Genomic DNA, 19,162 nt, shown 5'->3' with positions numbered 1-19,162 from the left:
TATACTATGTGGGCACATTAGTGGATGTGGATATGACTCCATAAATGTTGTAAAAGGGGTAGTATACAGCCTGCCAGTCCCCTGTAGTATACAGCCTGCCAGCCCCCCTGTAGTATACAGCCTGCCAGCCCCCCTGTAGTATATAGCCTGCCAGCCCCTGTAGTATACAGCCTGTCAGCCCCCCTGTAGTATATAGCCTGCCAGCCCCCCTGTAGTATACAGTCTGCCAGCCCCCCTGTAGTATATAGCCTGCCAGCCCCCCTGTACTATATAGCCTGCCAACCTCCCGTAGTATATAGCCTGCCCAGCCCCTGCCTAAAATATAATTCCTGTAGGAAAAAAAAACAAACATTGCAGTCCTCTTCCATACCGCGATGCCACGGCACCGGCTCTGTGTCCCCGTGCAGTCAGTCGCTGGAGCCAGGGCCGCATCTGCCATGAGGTGAGATGAAAATCTCGCTTCAGGCGGCAGATGCCCGAGCCTTGATTAGAGCGGCACCCTGGGCGTCTGTAATGTGGGTGATTCGGGCGCTCAATGCCGCCTGAATCACCCACCATGAAATTAATCGCGTCTGTTTCTTTAAGAACACAGACGCGATTACTATACAGAGCGGAGATGGGACTTGGGGGCGTGGTGTGTATACACGATGTGACCTGACAGCGTGCACTGCAAGCATCTCCAGCCTGCTGACAGGTTCTCCTGTCCTTCCAGCCTCCACGTGTAGATAACATTCGTGAGGAGCCACAAGTGAAGCTCCCGCTCTCTGGACCTTGTGCAGGGAGACCGGAGGACAGGAGGAGGCTGGAGCAGCAGGAGACTGCAGGTGGAGGAGCCCAGGACTGTGCGGAGCCTCAGGACCTGAAGAGTCACTGGATCCAGCTACACACGTGCAGGCCGGGAGTCACAGGTTTGCCGGCAGGAGCCGCTGAGTGAGGGGGAAGTCTCTGAAATGCTGGCTGAAACCCCTGCTGTGCCAGAGAGCAGTAAAGAACAGAGCTCAGGTACTGAGGGGCTGGAACTGTATGTGCTCCAATATCAGGTTGTTAACCCTTGGTGTGTGCATGGAGGCAAAACTTCCCCAAAGATTTTATCAACTCTTTACCTCCCTATTGATTTTTGCTCAGCTTTGTATAGATAGGCTTAGGATACTAGTAACAACTACAGGTGGTCCCCTACTTAAGAACACCTGACTTACATACGACCCCTAGTTACAAACGGACCTCTGGATGTTGGTAATTACTGGGCTTTAGTCCTAGGCTACAATAAACAGCTGTAACAGTTATCAGAGGTGTCTGTAATGAAGATTTATTGTTAATCCTGGTTCTTATGACAACCCAACTGTCACAAAGACCAAAAAAAGTTTGACTGGGGTTACAATAATAAAGTATACAGTTCCGACTTACATACAAACTCAACTTAAGAACAAACCTACAGACCCTATCTTGTACGTAACCCAGGGACTGGGTGTTTCGCATATGGCGCTTTTTCACTCCCCTTGAAAAAGCGCCAAATGTGAAACACGTGTCGGGGCATTGTCTGTGTGTGATCCTCTCCTTGGTATGGTATTACAGCCACTGGTTTACAGCTTTGTGTTGTACACTCTGAGTTTATTTACTTTTGGGCATTGTCCCATCTTACTGTGCACTCATTATTCTTATTAGTGTGTTATAATTTGTACTGGCTAGTTACTACCGTTATGTGGTACACACACAATTTTATATCATTTGTGTCCGTTCATGTATGCTGTATTATGTTTGGTTTTTAACATCTATTTTGATTGAAATAAAGTATATTTATGGTTATTATTTGTTTCTGTGTTCTTTTGAACCTTTTTTTTGGTAATATCCTATTTTACCCTAAGGTATTTTGTTTATATGCCCATACCTAATGGGTTTTCTATTTTTTGGTGTAGTCTACTGTATATTCTATCGGTATAGCAGTACGCTTCATCTGCATAAGATCTTCTTATCAACTACAGGCGGTCCCCTACTTAACACTCGACTTACAGACGACCCCTAGTTACAAACGGACCTCTGGATGTTGGTAATTACTGTACTTTAGTCCTAGGCTACAATAATCAGCTGTAACAGTTATCACAGGTGTCTGTAATGAAGCTTTAGTGTTACTCCTGGTTCTTATGACAACCCAACATTTTTAAAATGGGGGTCGGGGGACAGCATTTTCAATTTTCGCCTCAGGCAGCAAAATGGCTAGAATCGGCCCTGGCTGGAGCAATGCCTGAGTATCGCGGTATGGAAGAGGTGACTACAGTGTTTGTTTTTTCTCATGACACGAGTATAAGCTGAGGTGTGCTGAAAAACTCAGTATATAAAGGAGTATATACAGAAACTACAATCATGCAGTATCAGAAGGTGACAGCCCTCTTGTTGTCCCTAATGTAGCTGAGGGTCTCTATGTGTGTGCCCCCCGCTCAGCCCATCCCCCCTGTATTATCAGTGAGGTTATTCCTTACCTGTTCCTCCACAAGGGGGCGCAGTACATGATGAATGGAGGAGGCTGAGTGTGTGATTACACAAGACTCCTGCACCCCTTATCCTGACAACATGAGGGGGGCACCTTCTGATACTGCATTGCTGTATTTGGGTGAAGTTAGTGCAGGTTTTCTCTATGAAGATAAAGTAAACCTCACCACATATCTGCATAGAAGTTATTGGACAACAAACTTTTAGTAGTAAATGTGTACGGGGTGCTGTGTGATTATGATGCTCCCCTTTAATCATATTTTTGAGTCATAATCACAACCACTAATGTGCCCACAAAGTAAAATGCCATTTTTGGTGGCCCCCACATAGTATAATGCCCCCTTACCTTTGTCCAATACTTATATTACCCCTCCCCCTTGCCCCCAGCAGCCCCCTCTCATGCTGGAGCCTAATTAGCATCACATCTGGATATAAACATCTGCAGCATATTTTGCTACATGGTTATAATGACAATTTTACTTTTGATGTTTTTTTTTTATTTCCTAAATGTCAATGCTCCAAAAAATTTTGAAAATGATGTTGAAAAAGATTTTTTTTTTCTGAAGTGTAATAAATTAAAGAAAAATGTGTCTGTGTGTAGCCAATAAAGCTACAGAGCTCCCGCTGTTGGGCTGCGTTCACATGTAGCGTTTCAATTGCCTTGAAGCAAAATTCAAAGGGTGCAGTGAGGAGCTTGTCCATCTAGAGGTAGGTTGGGGAGGGCTGTAAAAAAAAAATAAGAGTTCTCACCTTCTTCGTTCCTCCCAGTCTCCCATGATGTTGTCCATTGTAGCCGTGTCCCGGATGCAGGCACGCTGAGCTCCACCAATATCCCCCCGCCTGGTACGCCCACCCATCGCCTCTATCTGAATCTGATACATCGGACGACAGAGCGGGAGACCGGGAACGTCGGAGGGGAGTACGTTATTTTTACATTTTTACTTTTTTAACAAGCTGCAACAAGGCCACGATCCTCTTTGGAGCCTTGGAATTACATTTCAAAGTTCAATTCAAAAACTGTATGTGACCGCAGTCTGAGGTGGGGGGGGGGGGATTTTATCTTTCGGGAGCAATAGAGATGGAGAGTTATGTATGTCTGGGGCCTCCTGCAAGGGGGAGGGGGGGGGTTAATATAAGTATTAGACAAAGATAAGGGGGTATTATTCTACGTAGAGCCACCAAAATTGGCATTTTACTTTGTGGGCACATTACTGGATGTGACTATGATTCCATTAACCCCTTAAGGACGCAGCCATTTTACAGCTTAAGGCTCAGCCCGATTTTTTTGGATTCTGACCTGCGTCTCTTTATATGGTTATAACTTTTGAACACTGTTACTTATCAAAGTGATTCTGAGATTGTTTTTCCCCCACATGTTGTACTTCATTTTAGTGGTACATTTTGGCTGATAAGTTTTGCATTTATTTACCAAAAAAAAAAAATAATGATTTTTTTTGAAAAATTTGCAATTTTTCGAAATTCTAAATCATAGCACTTTAAGGCAGATCGATTTACCACCTAAATAAGTTGCTGAATAACATTTCCCATTTGTCTACTTTACTTTTTCATAATTTTTGATATGTCTGGATAATTTATTTTGATGTCACGCGTCACAATTTGTTATGCAATTTCTCCCGAGTACAGAGACCCCCCCCCCACGGAGCTGGTTGATGGCTTGTTTTTTGCGCGATTCAATAGGTAAAAATCATAATTTTTGGCGGGTTTTTAACAGTTTTTTTAATGGCATTCATCGTTCGGGTTCAATAATGATTTATTTTATTCTACGGATTGTTACGGACGCGGTGATACTATATATGTGGGGTTTGTGTTATGATTTAGACTTTTTTTAGCGTTATATGTCTCTTTATATGTTGTGGGGCTTATGGGCATTTTTATTGATTTATTACTTTATTTTTCATTGAATAACTTTTTTGTATAACTTTTTTACTATTTCCACCATGGGACATGAAAAAGCAATCATCTGATTTGCTGTTCATGATAATACTCTGCAATACTGATGTATTGCAGGGTATTAGCAGTGTCAGCCTATGCACATGCATACATACACATACACACAGCCTATATGTCGCGGACGCCATCTTTAAGGCACTGCCTACACTGCTCGGTGTGGGGGGACCGACCGTGGGGGAAAGACACCCCAAAGGCATGCTAAATGCGGCGGTCACGCTGGCCACTCCATTTAACGGGTTAAACACCCGCGATTGGATCCCACTCTGACCGCGGGTGTTACACTGGGGTGTCAGCCATATGTTACACCTGGCATCAGCACTGCATCCGAAATATCAATGCTGAGCGCCAACAGGTTAATGTTATTAAAGAAGTGCACCATATACAGCCAGCTAATCCTCACGTCCCCGCTAACTTTTGGGAAACTTTATTGACCTAATATGTAATTTTCGTTATGCGGCTACTGGGGCGTGGAGTAGCCGGCACAAGGCTACACAGCGCGGCTACTCCACGCCCCAGTAGCCACATTACTCCTCCTACCCTGTTGCGTGCGGCGTTCAGCTGAGCAGTCCCAGCTCCGAGGAGCTGCGCGCCGCACACAACTGGTTACTGGGGCGTGGAGTAGCCGCGCTGTGTAGCCTCGTGCCGGCTACTCCACACCCCAGTAGCCGCATAACGAAATTTACATATTAGGTCAATAAAGTTTCCCAAAAGTTAGCGGGGACGTGAGGATTAGCTCTAAAAAGAGCTCTCCTCACGTCCCTTACATCCACCTACCACCTGATCTACCTTTATAGGTAGATTCATGGTGGTAGGTTCCCTTTAAACAAGAACTTGCTATGGGGCCCAATCATTTTTAATAAAGCTCCAATGTGGATACTTAGCAGTATTTACTTTTCCTTGATGCTTCTACAATTTTACTTAAAGGAAACCTACCACTTAAAAGTGGTAGGTTTAGACACATATACATGGCACCAGCTCACCCTGAGCTGGTGCCAGAGCATATTTTTGTTAGGGGAACAAAGCCCCTATCGCTGTTTTATAAGTTATATTAACTTACAACTCGGCGCACCGCACTTGGGCACGGCGCACCATGCGCGCGCGTGCGTGCGCCGGATTCTAAAGTGCTGGAGAGCCGGTGACGTCACCGATCTCTCCGGCACACGCGCGCCTGCGCAACTTAGCACGGCCTGTTTCCCCGTGCTAAGTTGCGCAGGCGCGCGTGTGCCGGAGAGCTCAGTGACGTCACCGGCTCTCCAGCACTTTAGAATCCGGCGCACGAACGGGCATGGTGTTATAAGTCAATATAACTTATAAAACAGCGATAGGGGCTTTGTTCCCCTAACAAAAATATGCTCGGGCACCAGCTCACCCTGAGCTGGTGCCATGTATATGTGTCTAAACCTACCACTTGTAAGTGGTAGGTTTCCTTTAAATATAACCATGCAGTATCAGAAGGTGCCCCCCTCATGTTGTCAGGATAAGGGGTGCAGGAGTCTTGTGTAATCACACACTCAGCCTCCTCCATTCATCATGTACTGCGCCCCCATGTGGAGGAACAGGTAAGGAATAACCTCACTGATAATACAGGGGGGTGGGCTGAGCGGGGGGCACACACATAGAGACCCCCAGCTACATCAGGGAGAGGTGGGATATATAATACATGAGCAGCTATTACACACCAGTCCCTGTGGTTATTATAGGAGACACAGAACTTATTGAAGAACTTTTATTAACTCTTTACTTACAAAAACTGCGATTCTACTTTTCCCTTTGGCTTCTCTGACCTGACAGCAGAATGTAGAGCATCACGATGTCTAAGGACACCTGCACAGGATGAGAATATGAGGACGTGTTAGTAGTATATTGTACAGCGAGGACACATCCTCATGGGCTTCTATGGGCTCATACACACGGCTCTGAGTTTCAGGGGGCAACGGTTCCTCAATGTCGTATATGGATGAAATCCTAAACTTTATGAAGGAAGCCAAATCCTCTTCCCACCTGCATTCATGTCCGAGTCCGTCCTCTGCCCTGATAAGAGCGCTGATATATTGGTCAGTACAGAAGGTGAAGGTTGAGTAAGATTTCCATTTTCATGTGATCAGATCCTAAAGATATTTTCTAATTTTTTATGTCTTAACCATATAGTCCACTGGCAGCGTGTAATATCAGTAGGGGGCGCTAGATGACAGAGATGTATTATATATCACACCTCTCCCTGATGTAGCTGAGGGTCTCTATGTGTGTGCCCCCCGCTCAGCCCATCCCCCTGTATTATCAGTGAGGTTATTCCTTACCTGTTCCTCCACATGGGGGCGCAGTACATGATGAATGGAGGAGGCTGAGTGTGTGATTACACAAGACTCCTGCACCCCTTCTCCTGACAACATGAGGGGGGCACCTTCTGATACTGCATTGTGGTATTTAAGTAAAAATGTAGAAGCATCAAGGAAAAGTAAATACTGCCAAGTATCCACATTGGAGCTTTACTAAAAATGATTGAGCGCCATAGCAAACTTTTGTTAATGCCTGGTTCCCACTGTGAAGCCAGGAGGAGGGGGCGGTGTAGTGGTGGTGACACTGTTGGGGATTATACTGAACCACATGGTTACCACAGCATCTTGCAGCGGCTGCTATCCCATCCAGTTTGCGTTTAGTTGGACCATCATTTATTTTTCAACAGGATAATGACCCCTAACACCTCCAGGCTGTGTAAGGGCTATGGCAGATGACCCGGCCTCCACAGTCACCAGACCTGAACCCAATCCAGATGGTTTGGGGTGAGCTGGACCGCAGAGTAAAGGCAAAAGGGCCAACAAGTGCTAAGCATCTCTGGGAACTCCTTTAAGACAGTTGTAACACCATTTCAGGTCACTACCTCTTGAAGCTCATCAAGAGAAGCCAAGAGTATGCAAAGCAGTGATCACAGCACAAGGACCTAGAATATAAGACAGATTTTCAGTTGTTTCACACTTTTTTTTAAGTCTATAATCCCACATGTGATAATTCATAGTTTTGATGCCTTCAGTGCGAATCTACAATTTTTATAGTCATGAAAACACATAAAACTCTTTGAATGAGAAGGTGCGTCCAAGCTTTTGGTCTGTACTGTATATCATATATACCACCCATATACTGTATATAAATCCCTCACACCACAACTGACCACACTGTGCCCCCCACATATATTCCTCACACCACAACTGATCACATTCTGTTTCCACAGGACACTGAGGAAGGTAACATCTCGTCCCCAACCTCCGGGATGTTTTTTTTTTTTTTTTTTTTTTTCAGTTGATCCTGGCTTGTCAAAATCAGCAAAGACAAGACCTTCTGATGCTGCATTGTTGTATGTAAGTGAAGTTACTGAAGTATTTCTCCATCAATGGAAAGGAAATCTCTCCACATAGGAGTTTTACTAGAAATGATTGAGCCCCATAGCAAACTTTTGGTAATGACTGTAATCTGTGTCCCCTGCACTGTGTGAATATGATGCATCCCTTTAATAGCATTTATGGAGTCATAGTCACATCCACTAATGTGCCCACATAGTATAATGCTCTCGAAGGATAAATCCCCCCCCCACACCCTCAGACTGCGTTCCCATACAGACTTTGAATTGAACTTTGAAATGTAATTCAAAGGCTCCAAGGAGGAGCTTGGCCTTGTCGCAGATTGTTAACATTGTGTTTACATTACATTAACATTGTTGTTGTCCAACTTTTTAATAATTATAGAAGTGGGCCAGAGGAGCTGTAAAGAAAATGGACATGTACTCACCTCCGGCGCTCCCGGTCTCCCGATCTGCCAAGCAATGTATCAGACGCAGGTACAGGCGACGGGTGGATGTGCCAGGCGGGAGGAAATTGGTGGAGCTTATCGTGTTTGCACCTGGGACGCGGCTACAATGGACAGGGGAGCGGGAGACTAGGATCAACGAAGGAGGTGAGAACATTTTTATTTTATTTACAGGCCCCCCCCCCCCAACCTACCTCTAGATGGACAACCCCTTCAACGTAGCATTAAACATAGTATTAAACACAATGTTAATGCTTTGTATACACAATACAGGTAGTCCCCTACATAAGGACACCCGACTTACAGACGACCCCTAGTTATAGACGGACCCCTCTACCCCCTGTGACCTCTGGTGAAGTCTCTGGATGTTACTATAGTCCCAGACTGCAATAATCAGCTGTAAGGTGTCTGTAATGAAGCTTTATGGATAATCATTGGTCATACAAATTCAACTTAAGAACAAACCTATGGATCTTATCTTGTACATAACCCAGGGACTCCCTCGCTGCATCCTTTGAATTGAGGCAATTGAAACGCTACATGTGAACGCAGCCCAACACTGATGCAATGGCTGTAAGACAGCGGGAGCTCTGGAGCTTTATTGGCTACACACACATTTTTCTTTAATTTATCACACTATAGAAAATCTTTCTTTTTTAACATCATTTTTGAAGACATTATTTATATCAGATATTTATATCCAGATGTGATGCTAATTAGGCTCCAGCATCAGAAGGGGCTGCTGGGGGAGGGGGGGGGGGGTAGTATAAGTATCGGACAAAGATAAGGGGGCATTATACTATGTGGGCACATTAGTGTATGTAACTATGTCTCCAAAAATGGTATAAAATGGGTGCACATGCCAGTGTGCAGAGAGCCAAAAACAAAGAGCCACACGGTCCAATCATTTCTTATAAAGCTCCTATGCAGATAAGTGATGACGTTTACTTTCCCATGATGGAGAAATGCTTCACTAATTTCACTTACTGTATATACTCGAGTATAAGCCGACCCGATCATAAGCCGAGACCCCCAATTTTAACACAAAAAAACTGGAAAAACCTTTTGACTTGAGTATAAGCCGAAGGTGGGAAATGCATTGGCCACAGCTTCCCAGTATATAGCCAGCCCCTGTAGTGTATAGACTGCCAGCCCCCTCTAGTGTATAGCATGCCAGCCCCCTGTAGTATGCAATCTGCCCAGCCCCCTGTATGATATATATCCCCCTGTAGTATATAGCCTGCCAGCCCCCCGTAGTATATAGCCTGCCCAGCCCCCTTTAGTATATATACTGCCAGCCCGCCCAGAACCCTGTGCTATGTAGCCTGCCCAGCCCCTGCACGCAACATAATTCCTGTAGGAAAAAAAAATAAACACTGCACTCACCTTGCGACGCCCCCAGGCAGGTCCTATTCCATACCACGATGCTCCGGCATGGGCTCCGTGTCCCCGCTGACATCATAGTGTATGCCAAGCAATGGACAGCGCAGGTGCACGAAGCCAATGCTGGAGCATTGCAGTATAGAAGAGGTAACTACAGTGTTTGTTTTTTTCTCATATCACAAGTATAAGCAGAGGTGAAGTTTTCAGCATGTATTTTGCACTCAATAACTTAGTTTATACAGAAACTACAATCATGCAGTATCAGAAGGTGGCCCCCCCCTCACGTTGTCAGGATAAGGGGTGCAGGAGTCTTGTGTAATCACACACTCAGCCTCCTCCATTCATCATGTACTGCGCCCCCATGTGGAGGAACAGGTAAGGAATAACCTCACTGATAATACAGGGGGATGGGCTGAGCGGGGGGCACACACATAGAGACCCCCAGCTACATCAGGGAGAGGTGGGATATATGATACATCTCTGTCATTAGACAGCACTGACATAGAATTATCGCTATGATATTACATGCCAGGGCAGTTTCCAGGCAATTCAGCCAATAATATTATAATTCAATATTAATAATCTGCAAAACCCTTTAAGGGCTCGTTCACATTGGCGTTATTTTTCACATCCATGTTTCTGTGATTTCCACGAATGCCTCACACAGTCATTGATTTCTATGGGTGTTTTCACTAATCCGTTGTTCATGGGAAAAGTTTTGAAGCCGGTCCGTTCCATTTCGGCAACAGAAGGTAATAGAAGTCTACGGGTCCACCAAAAAAAAAGCTGATGCCGTGGAGACATACAGTACTCTGTCAGAGTACTTCTTATTAGTTGTAGAATTTCTCCTTGAGCATACATTTTTTATTGTTTGACGTTACTATTTGCAAGTGGAGGTGAGATTTCCCCCCTCCCTTGTAAATATATATATATGTCCCAGTGGGAGGATCTCTTTCTTTTCTCCTCCAGTAATCCATACCGGAGGAATGTGGTGAAAAAGTTCTAATTAGTCCCTATAGAAAACAAACAGCAGGGAATTCTATTCTGCTAGCCTCATTGGGCCATTGGGCACCTTCTGATACTGCATTGCTGTATTTGGGTGAAGTTAGTGCAGGTTTTCTCTATGAAGATAAAGTAAACCTCACCATGTATCTGCATAGAAGTTATTGGACAACAAACTTTTAGTAGTAAATGTGTACGGGGTGCTGTGTGATTATGATGCACCCCTTTAATCATATTTTTGAGTCATAATCACAACCACTTTGTGCCCACAAAGTAAAATGCCATTTTTGGTGGCCCCCACGTAGTATAATGTCCCCTTACCTTTGTCCAATACTTATATTACCCCCCCCCCTCCTCTGATGCTGGAGCCTAATTAGCATCACATCTGGATATAAATATCTGCAGCATATTTTGCTACATGGTTATAATGACAATTTTAATTTTGATGTTTTTTAATTTCCTAAATGTCAATGCTCCAAAATTTTTGAAAATGATGTTGAAAAAGATTTTTTTTTCTGAAGTGTAATAAATTAAAGAAAAATGAGTCTGTGTGCAACCAATAATGCTGGACATCCGAGCTCCCACTGTCTTACGTCAGTGTTGGGCTGCGTTCACATGTAGCGTTTCAATTGCCTTGAAGCAAAATTCAAAGGGTGCAGTGAGGAGCTTGTCCATCTAGAGGTAGGTTGGGGAGGGCTGTAAAAAAAATAAGAGTTCTCACCTTCTTCGTTGCTCCCAGTCTCCCATGATGTTGTCCATTGTAGCCGTGTCCCGGATGCAGGCACGCTGAGCTCCACCAATATCCCCCCCCCCCCCCCCGCCTGGTACGCCCACTCATCGCCTCTATCTGAATCTGATACATCGGACGACAGAGCGGGAGACCGGGATCGTCGGAGGGGAGTACGTTATTTTTACATTTTTACTTTTTTAACAAGCTGCAACAAGGCCACGATCCTCTTTGGAGCCTTGGAATTACATTTCAAAGTTCAATTCAAAGACTGTATGTGACCGCAGTCTGAGGGGGGAGGGAGGGGGGGGGGGGATTTTATCTTTCGGGAGCAATAGAGATGGAGAGTTATGTATGTCTGGGGCCTCCTGCAAGCAAGGGGGGGGGGGGGTCAATATAAGTATTAGACAGAAATAAGGGGGTATTATTCTACGTAGAGCCACCAAAATTGACATTTTACTTTGTGGGCACATTACTGGATGTGACTATGATTCCATTAACCCCTTAAGGACGCAGCCATTTTGTAGCTTAAGGCTCAGCCCCATTTTTTGGATTCTGACCTGCGTCTCTTTATACGGTTATAACTTTTGAACTCTGTTACTTATCAATACGATTCTGAGATTTTTTTTTTTCCTCACATGTTGTACTTCATTTTAGTGGTAAATTTTGGCTGATAAGTTGTGCGTTTATTTACAAAAAAAATCGATGAATTTTTTTGAAAAATTTGCCATTTTTCGAAAATTCTAAATCATAGCACTTTCAGGCAGATAGATTTACCACCTAAATAAGTTGCTGAATAACATTTCCCATTTGTCTACTTTACATTTTCGAGAAATCACAGAGCCTGACACTCAGTCCGTCAGCAAGGCAACATATCTTTGTTTCCGACTAATTCAAATCAAAACTCACAGAAATATCGGAAACACTTAAAACCGTAACTTTTATTAATTCCCTTTTTTAAAAAAAAAAAAAAGAAAAAGAAAAAAGAATTTTTTCTTGGACATTTGTCCCATTAATGATAACAACATGTAGTAGTAGTCTCCTGGTAGGTTCAATATTCGTTGGGCCAATTGCAGACCCAGGACTCTATTTATTCCATAGATATGGATACACTCATAGTATATGTCTTTATGACATGAATCACATAGACCCACTTACCCTACGCATTTCGGCGCTGGGGTAGTGCGGCTCCTCAGGGGTCTTACTGTGGGAAAGCGAAAATAGTCTTCTCACAGAGTTAACAAGCTTTACAGCAACAATAGTAACAGTGTATCAGGATGTCACTCGTCCAATTTATACATACATCAGAGGTTCTTATATATAGTATTGCCCTTACGGATAATTGTAAATAATACCAACTCGTTTACACCATTATGTGTTGATAATTATAAGATGGTACCACATAGTTAATAAACACCTAAACCAAAGGAAACAATTGTACAGTGCATCTGTATCTCTCCATTAACCTCCAAACAATCGTGTCCAGGCGTCGTTACCTACACATGCAAGCTAAGTATTCTACCACCCTTTACCTTTCAGGTGTTGTTACAAAGATATTACATGTAACACTATTTGTGGATGTCACTAGAGGCTAAGGCAGTGATGGCGAACCTTTTAGAGACGGAGTGCCCAAGTTACAACCAAAATCCGCTTTTTTAATCGCAAAGTGCCAAAATGGCATTTTAAGCAGTAACGTATTGCTACTTGTTCTTCCACATCTTTCAATCGTATTGGCCCCCTGAGGCAACCAATACAGTTGAAAGAAAGAGTACAAATTCAGACTTGTTGTAGCTTCTCACCAGGGTCTCTCTGTAGAGAAAGAATGAAGGGTCCAGCAGGGGGACCTCAAAAAGATACTGCAGCCCTGTCCACGCCTTCTCACTTTTCCCGCAGTACCAAACAGTCAATGAATTGTTGCTTAAAAATAGCGCTGAGAGCAGCATCTCTAAAGTTGCCTGGGACTGCAGAAAGATTTGATGGATTTGTTTCTGTCTGGTGAACTCTGTCCTGGGGTGATAACCTGAGTGCCCACAGAAATGGCTCTGAGTGCCACCTCTGGCACCCGTGCCATAGGTTCGCCACCACTGGGCTAAGGGATATGTGCAATGTAGCACAATGTTACAGTTTCTGATCCTCTGCACAACAGCACTTAGGTTTTGAAACACTGTAGCAAGTGCAATATCTATGGATTGTTTGAAATCCTTCTTTCCCTTGTATATATCTATCCCCTATGAATTTTGATACCGTGAATTAAATGTTGATTAATCAATCCCTATATGGGCAAGGGTGCAATTTATAGTTATGTTTTGGACGATACAAAAACTACTTGAGCTTGTTTCATGTTGGGTCCGAAAATAGATGGTTATCCTGCACTGACACGTGTATGAGGTTAATGGAGAGACACAGATGCACTTTACAATTGTTTCCTTTGGTTTAGGTGTTTATTAACTATGTGGTACCATCTTATAATTATCAACACATAATGGTGTAAACGAGTTGGTATTATTTACAATTATCCGTAAGGGCAATACTATATATAAGAACCTCTGATGTATGTATAAATTGGACGAGTGACATCCTGATACACTGTTACTATTTTTGCTGTAAAGCTTGTTAACTCTGTGAGAAGACTATTTTCGCTTTCCCACAGTGAGACCCCTGAGGAGCCGCACTACCCCCAGCGCCGAAACGCGTAGGGTTAGTGGGTCTATGTGATTCATGTCATAAAGACATATACTATGAGTGTATCCATATCTATGGAATAAATAGAGTCCTGGGTCTGCAATTGGCCCAACGAATATTGAACCTACCAGGAGACTACTACTACATGTTGTTATCATTAATGGGACAAATGTCCAAGAAAAAATTATTTTTTCTTTTTCTTATTTTTTTTTTAAAAAGGGAATTAATAAAAGTTACGGTTTTAAGTGTTTCCGATATTTCTGTGAGTTTTTACTTTACATTTTCATCATTTTTGAAATGTCTGGATAAATTAATTTGATGTCACGCGTCATCTTACAATTTGTTATGCAATTTCTCCCGAGTACAGAGACCCCCCCACAAAGCTGTTTGATGGCTTGTTTTTTGCGCGAGATGTTGTACTTTGCACCAGTATCATTCTGGAGTACATATGTTTTTTTGATCACTTTTTATAGCATTTTTTTGTGGGATTCAATAGGTAAAAATCATAATTTTTGGCGGGTTTTTAACAGTTTTTTTAATGGCATTCATCGTTCGGGTTCAATAATGATTTACTTTTATTCTACGGATTGTTACGGACGCGGTGATACTATATATGTGGGGTTTGTGTTATGATTTAGACTTTTTTTTTAGCATTATATGTCTCTTTATATGTTATGGGGCTTATGGGCATTTTTATTGATTTATTACTTTATTTTTCATTGAATAACTTTTTTGTATAACTTTTTTACTATTTCCACCATGGGACATGAAAAAGCAATCATCTGATATGCTGTTCATGATAATACTCTGCAATACTGATGTATTGCAGGGTATTAGAAGTGTCAGCCTATGCACATGCATACATACACATACACATACACACAGCCTATATGTCACTGACGCCATCTATCAGGCACCGCCTACACTGCCAGATTGGACCCCAAAGTTACCATAGCAATGATCGGCGTGCCCCCCCCCCAAACAGTGTGGGGGGACCGATCGTGGGGGAAAGACACCCCAAAGGTATGTTAAATGCTGCGGTCACGCGGACGCCATTTAACGGGTTAAACACCCACGATCGGAGCCCACTCTGACCACAGGTGTTACACTGGGGTGTCGGCCACATGTTACACCTGGCGCTGCGTCCGATATATCAATGCTGAGCGCCAACAGGTTAATATTATTAAAGAAGTGCACCATATACAGACAGCACAGCGGACACAAAGGGCCTTTAACAAAAATTTGCTACGGGGCCCAATCATTTTTAGTAAAGCTCCAAAGTGGATCTTTGGCTGTATTTGCTTGTTGGAGAAATTATTCAACCATTCCCCTTAAACACAACTATGCAGTATCAGAAGGTGCCCCCCTCATGTTGTCAGGATAAGGGGTGCAGGAGTCTTGTGTAATCACACACTCAGCCTCCTCCATTCATCATGTACTGCGCCCCCATGTGGAGGAACAGGTAAGGAATAACCTCACTGATAATACAGGGGTGATAGCTAAGCGGGGGGCACACACATAGAGACCCTCAGCTACATCAGGGAGAGGTGTGATATATAATACATGTGCAGCTATTACACACCAGTCACTGTGGTTATTATAGGAGACACAGAACTTACTGAAGAACTTTTACTAACTCTTTACTTACAAAAACTGCACATCTGCTTTTCCCTTTGGCTTCTCTGACCTGACAGCAGAATGTAGAGCATCACGATGGCAGTGTATAGTCAATGTATATGTCTAAGGACACCTGCACATGATGAGAATATGAGGATGTGTTAGAAGTATATTGTACAGTGAGGACACGTCCTCATGGGCTTCTATGGGCTCATACACACGGCTCTGAGTTTCAGGGGGCAATGGTTCCTCACTTATATCGTATATGGGTGAAATCTAGAGATGAGCGAACACTAAAATGCTCGGGTACTCGTTATTCGAGACGAACTTTTCCCGATGCTCGAGTGCTCGTCTCGAATAACGAACCCCATTGAAGTCAATGGGAGACTCGAGCATTTTTCAAGGGGACCAAGGCTCTGCACAGGGAAGCTTGGCCAAACACCTGGGAACCTCAGAAAAGGATGGAAACACCACGGAAATGGACAGGAAACAGCAGGGGCAGCATGCATGGATGCCTCTGAGGCTGCTTAAACGCACCATTATGCCAAAATTATGGGCAACAGCATGGCCATGACAGAGTGACAGAATGAAGCTAGATAGCATCTAAAACATGCAATAATTGACCCTGACACTATAGGGGACGGCATGCAGAGGCAGCGGCAGCAGGCTAGAGAGTGTCATGGCGACATACCCTAAATGGACTCAGGCTTCAAACCAATGGGTGGCAGAGAGGAACCAAAGGAGGTGAGCAAGAAGTGCTCAAATAATATCGGTACATGATAAAAGTTTGCCAGTATATTTTGTGGATTACACAGCAGGGTGGCGACAAAGTTAACATGGAAGCCATGAAAACAACCCAAAATTCTGCCTGACACAGCTCGTTTGATAAGGGGACCATGTATGGAGGCAGTGAACTAGTAGTAGATTAAAGGTGCTGCAGTTAAAACTATGTTAGTTGGATCTTGGCATGGAGCTGGCGCTCCGCTGCCAGGCGAGCTTTCGCCAATCCAAGCCCCTGTCTCTAGGCTACTCCCCAAACAGCACTTTTGTATAAGATCAAGTGTAGTAGCGTTCTTATAAGTTTAGGATATGCCGGGTGAGGGGAATGTAAACAGATACGCAAGAAGCGCATGATGCGCATGGAGCTGGCGCTCCGCTGCCAGGCGAGCTTTCGCCAATCCAAGCCCCTGTCTCTAGGCTACTCCCCAAACAGCACTTTTGTATAAGATCAAGTGTAGTAGCGTTCTTATAAGTTTAGGATATGCCGGGTGAGGGGAATGTAAACAGATGCGCAAGAAGCGCATGATGCGCATGGAGCTGGCGCTCCGCTGCCAGGCGAGCTTTCGCAAATCCAAGCCCCTGTCTCTAGGCTACTCCCCAAACAGCACTTTTGTATAAGATCAAGTGTAGTAGCGTTCTTATAAGTTTAGGATATGCCGGGTGAGGGGAATGTAAACAGATGCGCAAGAAGCGCATGATGCGCATGGAGCTGGCGCTCCGCTGCCAGGCGAGCTTTCGCAAATCCAAGCCCCTGTCTCTAGGCTACTCCCCAAACAGCACTTTTGTATAAGATCAAGTGTAGTAGCGTTCTTATAAGTTTAGGATATGGCGGGTGAGGGGAATGTAAACAGATGCGCAAGAAGCGCTGAAATAATATCCCTAAATGGTAAAAGTTTGCAAGTATATTTTGTGGATTACACAGCAGGGTGGCGACAAAGTTAACAACTTTGATGTGGAATCCATGAAAACAACCCAAATTTCTGCCTGACACACCTCGTTTGATAAAGGGACGATGTATGGAGGCAGCTATATGGACGACTTTTGGAGGTAGCAATGGAGACAACGTGTGGAGGCTGCTATGGAGACAATTTAATTTGGATAGTGCCTGTATGTGGCAGTCCCAAACATTTTTCAAACCAGAGGAGCAGGTAGGTGGCCCTCCAGTAAAATGGGATAGATTGAGTGCCTGTATGTGGCAGTCCCAAAAATTGTTCAAACCAGAGGAGCAGGTAGGTGGCCCTCCAGTAAAATGGAATAGATTGAGTGCCTGTATGTGGCAGTCCCAAAAATTGTTCAAACCAGAGGAGCAGGTAGGTGGCCCTGCAGTAAAATGGAATAGATTGAGTGCCTGTATGTGGCAGTCCCAAAAATGTTTCAAACCAGAGGAGCAGGTAGGTGGCCCTCCAGTAAAATGGGATAGATTGAGTGCCTGTATGTGGCAGTCCCAAAAATGTTTCAAACCAGAGGAGCAGGTAGGTGGCCCTCCAGTAAAATGGAATAGATTGAGTGCCTGTATGTGGCAGTCCCAAAAATTGTTCAAACCAGAGGAGCAGGTAGGTGGCCCTGCAGTAAAATGGAATAGATTGAGTGCCTGTATGTGGCAGTCCCAAAAATTCTTCAAACCAGAGGAGCAGGTAGGTGGCCCTCCAGTAAAATGGAATAGATTGAGTGCCTGTATGTGGCAGTCCCAAAAATTCTTCAAACCAGAGGAGCAGGTAGGTGGCCCTGCAGTAAAATGGAATAGATTGAGTGCCTGTATGTGGCAGTCCCAAAAATTGTTCAAACCAGAGGACCGGGTAGGTGGCCCTCCAGAAAAATGGAATAGATTGAGTGCCTGTATGTGGCACTCACAAAAATTGTTTCAAACAGAGGACCGGGTAGGTGGCCCTCCAGAAAAATTAAATGCATGAAGTATAGCAAGAGCCAGTGGGCCCTGTCAAAAAATAGCCATTTTCCTCTGCTTTACTGTACAAAGAGGAGGAGAAGGAGGAAAATGAGGAGGAGGAGGAGGAGTGGATCAATTATTCAGGTTGAGCTTCCTTCACCTGGTGGAGATTGGAAATTCTGAGAAATCCAGCCTTTATTCATTTTAATAAGCGTCAGCCTGTCAGCGCTGTCAGTCGACAGGCGTGTACGCTTATCGGTGATGATGCCACCAGCTGCACTGAAAACCCGCTCGGACAAGACGCTAGCGGCAGGGCAGGCAAGAACCTCCAAGGCGTACAGCGCCAGTTCGTGCCACATGTCCAGCTTTGAAACCCAGTAGTTGTAGGGAGCTGTGTGATCATTTAGGACGATGGTATGGTCAGCTACGTACTCCCTCACCATCTTTCTGTAAAGATCAGCCCTACTCTGCCGAGACTGGGGACAGGTGACAGTGTCTTGCTGGGGTGACATAAAGCTGGCAAAAGCCTTGTAAAGCGTACCCTTGCCAGTGCTGGACAAGCTGCCTGCTCGCCTACTCTCCCTCGCTACTTGTCCCGCAGAACTACGCACTCTGCCGCTAGCGCTGTCAGAAGGGAAATACTGTTTCAGCTTGTGCACCAGGGCCTGCTGGTATTCATGCATTCTCACACTCCTTTCCTCTGCAGGGATGAGAGTGGCAAGATTTTGCTTGTACCGTGGGTCCAGGAGAGTGAACACCCAGTAATCGGTGCTGGAATAAATTCTTTGAACGCGAGGGTCACGGGATAGGCAGCCTAGCATGAAATCTGCCAT

General features: G+C 44.4%; 5 non-coding genes across 5 annotated transcripts; 2 read left to right on the top strand and 3 right to left on the bottom strand.

Annotated features, from left to right (window-relative positions):
• Window positions 1–2,451: 2,451 nt before the first annotated feature.
• LOC140129311 (U8 small nucleolar RNA) lies at window positions 2,452–2,586 on the top strand. Its single transcript, XR_011855505.1, has one exon. It is a non-coding gene; the product is annotated as a U8 small nucleolar RNA (small nucleolar RNA).
• Window positions 2,587–5,902: 3,316 nt separating this feature from the next.
• LOC140129306 (U8 small nucleolar RNA) lies at window positions 5,903–6,037 on the bottom strand. The gene has a single exon (XR_011855500.1). It is a non-coding gene; the product is annotated as a U8 small nucleolar RNA (small nucleolar RNA).
• A 692-nt stretch (window positions 6,038–6,729) lies between these two features.
• LOC140129309 (U8 small nucleolar RNA) lies at window positions 6,730–6,864 on the top strand. The gene has a single exon (XR_011855503.1). It is a non-coding gene; the product is annotated as a U8 small nucleolar RNA (small nucleolar RNA).
• Window positions 6,865–9,896: 3,032 nt separating this feature from the next.
• Window positions 9,897–10,034, bottom strand: LOC140129320 (U8 small nucleolar RNA). The gene has a single exon (XR_011855514.1). It is a non-coding gene; the product is annotated as a U8 small nucleolar RNA (small nucleolar RNA).
• A 5,363-nt stretch (window positions 10,035–15,397) lies between these two features.
• On the bottom strand, window positions 15,398–15,532 carry LOC140129305 (U8 small nucleolar RNA). The gene has a single exon (XR_011855499.1). It is a non-coding gene; the product is annotated as a U8 small nucleolar RNA (small nucleolar RNA).
• Window positions 15,533–19,162: the final 3,630 nt, after the last annotated feature.

The sequence above is a fragment of the Engystomops pustulosus genome, chromosome 4, assembly GCF_040894005.1.
Source record: "Engystomops pustulosus chromosome 4, aEngPut4.maternal, whole genome shotgun sequence".
Taxonomy (NCBI): Eukaryota; Metazoa; Chordata; class Amphibia; order Anura; family Leptodactylidae; genus Engystomops; species Engystomops pustulosus.
This window is presented reverse-complemented; position numbering and strand designations above follow the sequence as displayed.